General features: G+C 43.8%; 1 pseudogene; it reads right to left on the bottom strand.

Annotated features, from left to right (window-relative positions):
• Positions 1-2,043: 2,043 nt before the first annotated feature.
• LOC119516057 lies at positions 2,044-10,866 on the bottom strand (annotated as a pseudogene).
• Positions 10,867-11,287: the final 421 nt, after the last annotated feature.

The following is an 11,287-nucleotide window of genomic DNA, read 5'->3' as shown; positions in this document are numbered from 1 at the left end:
AGGCAGGGAAAGGGCTCCCGGTGGAGACGCAGAGTTCTGGTGCACTCCATGCAAGGCACCCCGGCCTCCTGTACCCCTGGCATCCCCTGCTGCTGCAAAAGTGAAGTGACAGTTTGGGGAAGAGAGAGGTAGATGTGGTAACTTCTCCTCGCCAATGTTGATTTCAGGTATCTTATCATGACCCTACTCTCCTCCAATCATCTATTGGGAAGATGACATTTCTGGATAACAAAATACGAGAAGCAACTAGCTTAAAAGTATCTCCCTCATGCTGCTATAAATTATGGCTATCCATCAATTTTAATTTTACAGATGTCCTGGAAGGTTAATCAGTCATTAACCTCTCCCAACTTTCTGTCAACTGAGGCAGGCCCTTCAGTAAGAGATGATGGGTGGAAGTGAAGAAAAAGGGAAAAGGTGGAAAAGCTTCTCACTGACTCCCCCACCCCCACCTTCATCCCCCCTTCCCCTCAACATCGGGGGAGGTGAAAAGAACTTGAGGTTCCAGGGATTAGGACCCATCCTTTGTTCCACGCTCCCCAACACCATTTCCCTTCTCCATGTATGTGGCCTCCCGAGACTTCCCAGTTGGGGTTTCATGGGACAGCTTCCAATTTGTCGGACACAGTGTGAAACGAACTGAGTGAAATTAATCACCCATTATCTGTATTGTGGTATCAGTCCCAGTTTTGCTTCCTTTATTGTACATCCAGAAACAACCTTAAAGCATTTCAGCATAGTATTAAAAATCAACTGCTTCCCACCCATTTGCAGTGGGTGATGTTTATTTGTAGGTATGCCCATTACTTCTAAAAAGTGCTATTTTGTAGCGGTGCCATATTTGATGAAAATCTGAGAGCTGAAATTCAGGCTCAAATACCTAAGGTGTAGAGACCCTTTACAACGCAATTGGTTAATTCTGTTATTACAACTTACTTCTAAAATCTGAAACTTTGAAAATATTCCAGTAATTCTTTGCAATTTACTTGTGATTCCAATTCTTAAGAAGAGACTGGAGCTTGTTGCTGTTTCTCATCGCACAAGGAGTATTTGGTGACATGTATTTCAACCACACTTGATCCAGAGCCTGCTCTCATGAGCACCTCCTGTAGGGGTTTGTTAAAGGCTGACTGGAGTCTGCAGTGCACTTTCAGAATACCGAATTTAGGGATATCCAACTTTTTGGGACTTTGAAAAAAGGTACCAAATGTACTATAGACTAAATTAAAAAAAGACTGAAAATCTTAAAATAATAGAAAAAGATGTGCCCTAGGGATCTTAAATTTCTAAAAATTTAATTTTGGAACTTTAGGCTGAGAAGCTGGAACAAACAGAAAAGATTCAAGTGACATCTAACCTGGGATTTAAAACGTCTATCTGAAATATCTTAGTTTCTTCCAATAATGTGAAACTGGAGGTAGTCTAAGCATTTAAGAGAAGGGTGAGACAGCCAGTTATACCTAAAATATCAAGCCTTACCTGCAGTGAGGACATTAAAAGTGTGGAAAGCACATCATACTCACTCACCTAGGTGCTTACAAAGCAGGAGTAAAATGGGCCTTCAAAATTCAAATGGGTGTCGTAGGTGAGCTAAACATGAAAAAATTCCTACCTGCCCACTAAAAAATAAATTTAACTCCTGAAAAACACGCATAAACTGAGTATCAGATCTAACCGGCAGAAAGTGATTTCCGTAACATAGGAAAGAACCGATGATTACATAGGCTGAAAACAGATAATGTGGAAAAACTGCTAAAGCTAACAGGGCATACTAAAACTAACTGATTTTTGGACAATGAATTTTGAGTGCTTGGCAGTGTACCTATTAAATCCAATTTTGTTTTGAAGATAATATAAATACTTACCAGAGTCTGATAATAAAAACAGAGATTAAAGAGAGATCAATCATCAAGGTAAAACAGCAATGGGTTTGTACAGCTTTTTGAAAACAATGACAAGTCAAAACAGACTAAGGATGCATGTACAGGGCCTCAGGAGGCATCTCAGATACGGGCATCTGCTTCATCCTGGCGCATCAAGTGTTTACGACCAGAATAAAAACACGGCTAACAATCCTAATCCTGGACAGACCAAAGCGGATGGCTATCCAGAGGGGACGGGAAGGGTCCACGAGGCTAGCCCTAGGTCATACATACATTTATACAACAGTGATGGCGAAAGCAGTCTTTTCTGGCTTTACTGCATTGTAATTGTGATCGCTTGCCAACTGGTGCGCTTTCAGAAGCTGTTTCCTTACTAAGTGCTGCATTCCTGGAAGGTGCCACCGCAGTCTTCTTCACAATGTTTTCTTTTTTGTCTGCAGCTGGTCTCTTGTGCATAGAAGACATTTTAATGCCCACCTGGATAATCAGTAAAATCATTAAGGTGGTCAGAAATTATATCTTAACTCCATTTCACCTCACAATAAGGGGACGTTGTCTACAGGGTCACTCTGAAGCCGCCCCCTCCACCCCCATCCTGCTGACCTTGGGCACTGTGCTTTGCCAAGTAGTGCCTGACCTCACTGGCACACCCAGTAGGACTCAGCATCCCAACGTGACAGCTGGGATCTCTACTATTTGAGTGATGTGAAAGGGCCTATAACCTGTTGAGGTGCGAGGCAGCCAGCGCAACAAAAAATGAGCTGCTTATGCCAGGCTCCTTGAAACAAGGGAGTGTGAGGAGAGCTCAGTGTCTGACACTGGGGGGATGGGGTCTGGAAAAAAGATGGGCACAAATGGTATCTTGGTGTCATCAACTACAAACGCGGAGGCTCAGGGATGGTGGCAAGGGCCCACGGCTTGCTCGGCACCTTCACTCTCTGTGCAGCAGCAGCCGCTTCCGTGGCTCCGTGATTCAAAACAGCAGCCTCAGAAATGAAATCATCTCATGCCTAGATAAGCTTTCAAAAGTAATCAAGAAATGTCCCCCAACCACCACCAGTTGTGCTTTACTAGTCATACATATAATGGAGATTGAAGGGGTCAAGTCAACCTGAACTAAAACTCCAGGAAGTGTCTTCAAGTGTAGGACAAGTTTGTGATGATTTAAGATTTCCTGGATTCCTCCTCAAGCACACACAGGTAAAAACAAGACAATCTTGAGAGATAGGTTTAGAGACTTGGCAAAAAGCAGTTTTGCTCATGAACCCGCTTCTCCTGCCTGCCCGACTCCCCTTTCACCTGAACTACAATGAATACCAGCTCTTCCTGACAAGACTATGTATTAGTTATTGAATTCTTAAATTTTGCACGCAGCAGACATTGTCTACATTTGGTTTACTGCATTTATATTAAACCCTCAGCTAGAGGGAAGAAAAAGATTAACACAATATATATTGCTTGTTTGTAATTCTGATAAGAAAGTTGGTGGAAAAGAGTGAAGGCAAAAATAAAGCGGATATGATCTGCATTATATTTACAGCTGGTCCCTACATTCTACAAATAAACAAATGCTTTTTACATACATTCTTTTTTGCTTAAACTGGTTAAACAATTGGTTAACTTACCTGAATGCTACATTTTGGAAGACTGAGCTTTTCTGGTTTCATCTTGGTCTTCTCTTTAAGTTTTGGTTTTTGTTCTTTACCTGAACTTAGAAATTTCATGGTAGCTGCAGCATGTTAAGAATACAGTCATTGCTGCAGTAAACCGAGTCAGGCTGCGCCACACGAGAACACCCAGGACCAACACACTTGGAGGCCCCGGGAGCCTCTATAACCTGCAAAATGAAACACGTGATTTCAAACAATGCACTTGCCATTTCTAGCAGTGAAGGTACTTTGTAAAATCACTACTTATGTACTGCCATTACTGTTCTTAGCCAAGAGGCACTAAGAGTATTTTAGTGTGATATATTTTACTGCTTATTCCAACTACATGACCTGATTTCCCATGCAAAAAATGTTCATATTCTTAATGGTCCTTTATGCCACCTGTGGTGGGCAGAATTCTGAGATGACCCCCATTTCCCCACCCACCCCACTGTCCATACATATGCTATAATCCCCTCCCCTTGAGTGTAAACAAGGCCTGCGAATAGGGTAAGATTTCACACCCATGATTAGGTTCCCTTACTAGGCAAAGGCACAAGGATTCTACAGGTGTGATGAAGGTTCCAGATGAGTTAATGCTGAATCAAAGGGGCCACAGAAGTGGATGGGGGGGGGCTTCTTGAAGGGGAAAGACCCCCACAGGCCTGGAAGAGGTGAGCTGCCACATGGCTAGTTGAGGGCAAGGTTGCCAGATAAAATACAGGATGCCAATTAAATCTCAACTTCAGACAAATAATGAATAATTTCTTAGTATAAGCATGCTGCAAACACTACAAAGGGCATACAGTTAACCTGAGGGAGTCTGGAAGCAGATCTCTCCCCAGGGGAACCTCCACGAGCCCACAGCCCTACCTGAGGGGGAGCAGAGAACTGAGCTAGACTCACAACCCAAAGAAACTGTGAGCTAGGGCAGTGTGTTGTTTATGCCCTTAAGTTTGTGGTGATTTGTTACACGCAATAATAAACAAATACTATCACCACAAGAGCTAAACTTGGTTGATTCTTCTTACAATTAATAATGTCTATTTTGATGGTCAAGACTAAATACACATAAATGTTTCTCTGAAATGAACTTACACAAAATCTTTTTTTTTTTTTTCAAATTAAATTGTTAAGGTAACTGTTTACCCTCCATAGGATCTAAGTTTTACTTCTAAGACAGCCATCTCAGAGTCTCCCGCACACCCGATGCCTGAAGGACAGGCAGGCCGGCCGGGCCTGGCATCCTCCACCAGCCCCAGCTGACAGTGGAGGGGCAGAGCCCCTAGAGGGAAAACAGCCTCTGATCACAACTCCTCTCATGGGAACGAGAAAGGGAGAAATGTGAGGGCAGAACTGTGAGGGCAGGAGACGGTTCTCAACAGCAGAAGCTAAAGACACATGGAAAGCACGAATAAAGAATCCTGGCCATGAAGGAACATAAAAACCATTTGTGAAGGAGAAATGAGCAACCAGAGCTGTGAAAGCACTGAGAAGACATGAGGACAAGCTACTAGTGAACAAGCACCAGGGAACGTCTCAGCCTTTAACTGAGGGTCGGGTCAGTGGCAAATGGCCAGTCGCCTCAGGCGTCCATGCCGAGGCCCCCACTCTCCCTCGCTGAAATGGTCTGATCACCCCACATGTATCCATGCTGCACCCCCCCAGTACTTCTCAAAGTGAGGCACTAGCTGTCTCAAGATGGTATTATGTGGTATGGAGATGCATGTTTACTTCCATAATTTAAAATATAATTTTGTTACACACACCTAAAATATATAACTCACATCAAGGCTCAAGATTTCATTAATATGAACACTTAAGGAGAGAATGAGTTTATTAAAAGTGGGTCCATTAACGAACAGTAAGTAAACAATAGCAGAGGAGACAAATACTATTAAAAAAAAGGAAAAGTGTCTGATGCCACCAGGCACGGGACTGGAAGGGAGGCCTGCGCTGAGGAGCCAGCAGCTTTTCTGCCAGAGCCCAGCACAAGGACACCACCGCTTTTGGCAGTAAGACCTAACTTACTCTAAACAAAACAACTTCTTCTGGTTTTGATGTCTTGACTGATAGTCTGAAATTCATAAGGTCATCCCTTCACATTTACCTCTGTAGGCCAAAATACTTACAGGCTTGAAATATCTTGAGTTTTTTTCTTGCCACTTGGATGTGCAGCTTTCTCAATTCTACCCTTTATTCCTTGGTCTTCACTAGATTTTTGTTCGACTGTTCCTATACTCATAAACTCTGTGCCATCAGCATTTCCAGGGCTAAATTTAGTGTCCTGCTGATCTGTGTTTTCTGAATTCGCCTCATCCTGCACTTGCAGAATGGTGCAATTGGGGCAGATATAATCTTCCCCATTCCTTTCCAAAAGCCTCCCTCGAGCCTCAGAAATGCCCACACAGTCGCCATGAAACCATTCTTCACACCGATCACAGCAAATCATGAACCTGAAATTAGAAACTAATGGCATTAGGAATGGAAAGTGAGAGCTAAATGTCAAATACTCAATTTCAGAAATATCAGTAAGTGAAACTGGTTTTAACTTTCTAATATGAAAAAAATGGAAACATAGAGAATAGAGAAAGCACAATAAAGAACACCCATCTCTTGATTTTATTAACATGCAACCAAATTTGCTTGATCTCTTATTTTGACTGGAGCATTTTAAGAGTGAACTATTGGCTTCAAGGCATTCCACCTTCAGGTACTTTGGTATACTTCTCTACAAAGTAGCAACAATACATTTATCCCACCTAACAACCCAAACAGTGATTCCTTAATGCCACTCGGCACCCAATCCTAGTCAAAAGTTCTGAGTTGCCCCAAATGTCCACACCGGGGTCCAGTCAAAGCCTACCCGCGCACTCTACCGAGACTCTTCAGTACGTGTCACTGTCCAGCATGGGCGCCAAAGCCACAAAGAGCTAGGTGTGACGGGGGCCAATGGGCATCACACGTGATTTCCTTTCATGCCCATCACCAACTTGACCTGTGGGCAGCTGCACGCACTGGTGGCTTCCGCAGTGGCAGCACGGCCTTAGGCGGTCCCTAACAATGGCTTTCTTTTTTGGCAGTGACATTTTATCTTTTGCAACTAAACAAATTATTCACCCAGCCCAACTTTCTACCTCTTTAAATCAAATAAAATGAATGGGCAACGTCTTGCTGTTTTCATCCCTCGGGATCCCTCGGGCCCTGCCCCACGACCCACCTGCTGCCACGAGGCTGCCGGCACAGGCAGTACAGGGCGCTGGGGTCGTAGACCTCACAGTCACACCGATGTCTGACGGCGTCTCCAGGTTCTTCCTCCTCAATGCCCTCAGACGCTTTCCCTTCCAGCCTGCTTGCTTTGCGATCATTTGCTGCCCGGGACACAGCTGCCTGACCGGGCTCGGGCTCCTGCTCCCCAGGCAGCGAGCTCCCCGCGGCGCGGGAGGCTGCAGTGTCAGCGGTCTCGGCGGGGGCCTCCCCCCGACGCTTCTTCCGCAGGCGGCGCCGCGTCCCTCTCGGAGGCCTGTCGGTCGGCTCGTGTTCCCGCTTTCTCTGAAGGTGAGTCTGAAGTTCTTTCAAAGTCAACCCATCGCTGTCACTGTCGGAGGCGTCATCGTTGTCATCACCTCCTTCGGCATTTTCGGAAGAGGCTGGCTGCTCCTCAACACACGTGGAACCAGACCCCGGACCGCTTTTCATTTCTGAGGCGCCTTCCACGCTCCCCTCAGACGCAGCTTCGGCATCCGTAACTGGACAAGATGTGGGCTCACTGGAATCTTCCAGGGAGACGGGAACGTTCCTTCTTCCTCTGCGTCTAACTGTTGTGAGAAATTCTTCCACTCTCTCGGTAGGCTCTGGCTGCCTCCCACTGCGGCGCAAGGAGAGGCTTTGCTGCTGCTGCTGCTGAGGCTGCTGTTCCAGAGCATCTGCTTCAGCATCTCCTGCACCCTCTCGTTTCGCAATCGTGCTTCTTCGAAAACCCCATGCTTTCCTGAACTCCTTGCTTGTGGGTTTGATGGTCTTAGGCATTTCACCACTGCTTGGATCTCCTTTATCATCCATACCTAATGGTAAAATGTAATCAAATCATGACCGATGTTAATGAGCTTACAGTTTCTGGTAAATGACGAATAAACCACTGAGCTATAAGATCACGCAACCTTTAATCACACACAAATGTCAATTTATGGATACTGATGAGATGGAGAAATATTCTACCTATGAAAAATGACGTTTTACATTAAAAAAAAAATCATCCTGACCAGTGCTTTCCCAAGTGTGGCATGTGAGAAGATTCCAGGTGATTCATGAAGAAAATGTAATGTTTATTAGACAAAGTATAGCCAGCAAACCAAATCTACAATTTCACCATTTTTCTGCTTAGGACAAGGCTTTACAACACATATAGTACAGAAAAATACAGAGGAAACATTAAGTAAGTAACAGACCAAGTGGTGCAAGAGCACAGCCAACACCGTGAAGGTCAGCCAGCTGCGTGTGCCGTGGCAGGCTGGCAATGGCCATGCGTTTGTTGCCCGTGCCTGCATGCAGAGGTGGCTCCTCCCCTCTCCCCTGGACCAGGCTGGTTCTGACCACAGAGCACAGCATTGTTGCCTGTGCTGATCCACGGCCTCGCCGTCAAGAGAGCCCGATGCTCCTATCTTGGGCTGTTAGAGCCCTGAGCTGCTGGGTTAAGAAGTCCCACCACCCCGCCAGAGAGACCATGTGGAGAGGAAGAGGGGCCCAGCCGGCCGCAGCCTTTCAGCCATCCCCACCCAGGTGGCAGGCACAGGAGCAATGCTGTCTTGGCCCCTTCACAGTTGCTCAGCTGCCCGCTGAGTGCCAAGTGACCCTGGAGGACACCAGGTGGAGAGCAAACCACCCAGATTTGTGACCCACAAGTCCATAAGGTGTAAAATGGCCATGGCATTAAGGTGCTAAGATTTGGGGGAAGTTACTACATAGCGATAGATAACTGGAACACTTAGAAAATACTGACCTGGGCAATAACTATTAAGGTGTATTTCTTCTCTCTATTCTCTCTTTTTCAGTTTCTTTCTAACAGATTACTAAAAGGTGTTTTGGAAACCTTTACTCTTGTTTGAAATGACAAAACCTGAAAAAGACAACATATACCTTAAAACTTCTTTTCCAAGGTGTCCAAGCTTCAATCACATTTAAATGCTAATGATGAGCTGAATTTACGCCATGTTCCATCCTAGAAGAATGGGTGGTATAGAATGAAACCCTAAAGAAAATAAAACATAGAAAGTTCAAACTCACTTGCAAACTAAAATTTTGTTTTGTTGTTGTATTGTTTTTGCTTCCTACTAAATGCTGTCACTGCACATTTTCCTCTCCAGCTCTATATGTACTGACGTGGAGGCAATCACTGCTCCCAGGTCACTCAGAAGCTTGAGGATGTACCTGTGACAGCACCTAGTGTGCTAGAGTGAGAACCACACCACTTCTTTGGTGACCTGAGGTGACCCATCTTTGTCAAAGGGTGCAGTTGAACTAACTCAGGGTGGCCAACAGCTATGGTAACAAGAGCTAAGCCAGGAAGTGTGGGTTCTGCTCTAGCTGGGTGATCTTGAGCAAGTTCACTCAGAATTGCTCTTATTCATCAGGCAATGTTGATCTCAAAAGGTTGGGAGCTTTGAATGTGATAAATAATATGAAAATATGAAAACCTCCTGAAAAACAGGCATGCTCTTTCCAAATACATCTGGTTAGAGCTGGTATATTAAACTGTGCTACATGGCTTACAATTGTTTATTCATTCTTTCCAGAGATTTTACTTTTAGGAAAACAATAGTGCCTCTACTTGTGCAAACCAACTTGCAGCAAATCTGACAGCCACCTTAGAAGAGAGTCAAGTTCTAATTTTCACACATGTTGAATTTCCACTAAAGATGCAGGTTGCAAGGCCATGTTACTGTGGGTTCATAGCCTTGAAGGGCTCACACCAGCCACCCCAAGAAGTGCCAGTGGGCACAAGCCCTCCCCCCAGAGGGCCAGCCCTTCTGAGTCCCACAAGGTCAGGGAAAGAAACCCAACTCCTACCTCAGTGGGGATGGCTTTCTGATAGAATTCTCCTCCGCAAAATACAATTCTCAAAGAAAAAATACACAATTACATATTTATAAATATATATTAACAAATTAAAATAAATTTTATTAATAATGAACGCAAATTAATGCCACTTTAGAAAAAGAAAATAGGATGTCAAACCTATTAAGTTAAAATTTTGTTCAATATTACTGATACTTTACCTGCCCAACACACTGAAACCATGGAGACTTTTTTCTGAAGTCCTAAATACTATGAAAATCCTGGCTAATGAAGTCACAAACAGCCAGGCCTAAAGACACTGCTGATGTCAGTCTCTGTTCACAAATAACAGGATTCCTGTTATCTAACTCAGATTATCTACAGACTGCTCCAGTGGAGTAAGCTCCTAAAAGAAAGTAAGAAAATGTTTCACAGATCTTAAGCAACCAGAGCTAAAACCACACATTGACAGATACATACTATGTATTCTACAAAGACACTGGGAAGTTAAAAAAAGAAAGAAAAAGAAACCAAACAAAAAACCACCCGCATGCCCCATGGAACACAAGCTCTTTGTTTAAAGATGTTTACAAAGAACAGAAGATGCTAAGATACTAGTAGTATATTCTATGAAAGAAGGGGGCAAAAAACCCCAGAAGGGAGAGGGAAGTTTTGGGTGGCACACTGGTGGGAGGCAGGAGCTGAGGCAAAAGTTTTTTGGAAATCAGTAACTGAAAATCTTGCCAATCATAACCCTTCTTTTGAGATGGACACAGCTCAATAAAATCTACCACAGAACAGAGACACTAGAACAAAAGGTGAAAAGGCTGAACAGCAAAACAGTATCTGTTATATATGACTGTCACTATGGAAAGTAGTGATGCAGATGGGCGGCCTTCAAAACAAAAAATACAAAAAATAGTTGTTAGCATGTTGGTGTTACTGTTTTTTTTTTTTCCTTTCAAATATTCTTAGTAGTGCAGTTGTACTACCATTTTTAATTTAAAAAATTAACTAAAAACGACAAAATTTATGATTATTAAACATCCATGTGGACACTTCGTGAATTTAAAAGCCATTTTCTCCATCTGTACCCTCGTTTAAATAGCCATGCCTGGTTTAAGCACTCCCTGACAATGCCCTTGTTTCTAGCTGGGTCCTCAATCTGATCTTTTCTGACCTTTTACCACTCACCCCTCCCAAGCCCCACTCTCCCAGCCACAGCCCCACATCTCACCTCTTCCTCTGCCTCACTCCAACTGCCATCCCTCTAACTGTTGTCTCCCAGGGTGACCACAGAACAAAGAGCACAAACATTCTTAGCTCCTTTTAAAGAGACAGTGAACACAAGGCTCCAGCAGTGCCTTCCAATTGTCCAGTGTCACTGACTGCCAAATGACCCCAGTATGGCCACACCATCTCTTCAATGTGCTAAACCTATCCTCAAAATGACCGTGCCAAAGTCAGAAACTTCTCAGAAGAAGCTGGAAATAAACTTTACCTTGGTATTTCACAACACAAAGCAATTAAGATGTTCTCAGGATTGGAAATCACTTTTTAAAATTAGGTTTATATATTAATCTGAAAAACAAATGTTCCTAGGGTTGAGTTCTGAATAAATTAATCTGAAAGGAAGAGTATAGTTATTTCTGTTAAGTGAAATGAGATAAAGCACAGATCAATTTAGGTAACTTGGTTCAT

The sequence above is a fragment of the Choloepus didactylus genome, chromosome 19 (assembly GCF_015220235.1).
Source record: "Choloepus didactylus isolate mChoDid1 chromosome 19, mChoDid1.pri, whole genome shotgun sequence".
NCBI classification, from domain to species: Eukaryota; Metazoa; Chordata; class Mammalia; order Pilosa; family Megalonychidae; genus Choloepus; species Choloepus didactylus.
This window is presented reverse-complemented; position numbering and strand designations above follow the sequence as displayed.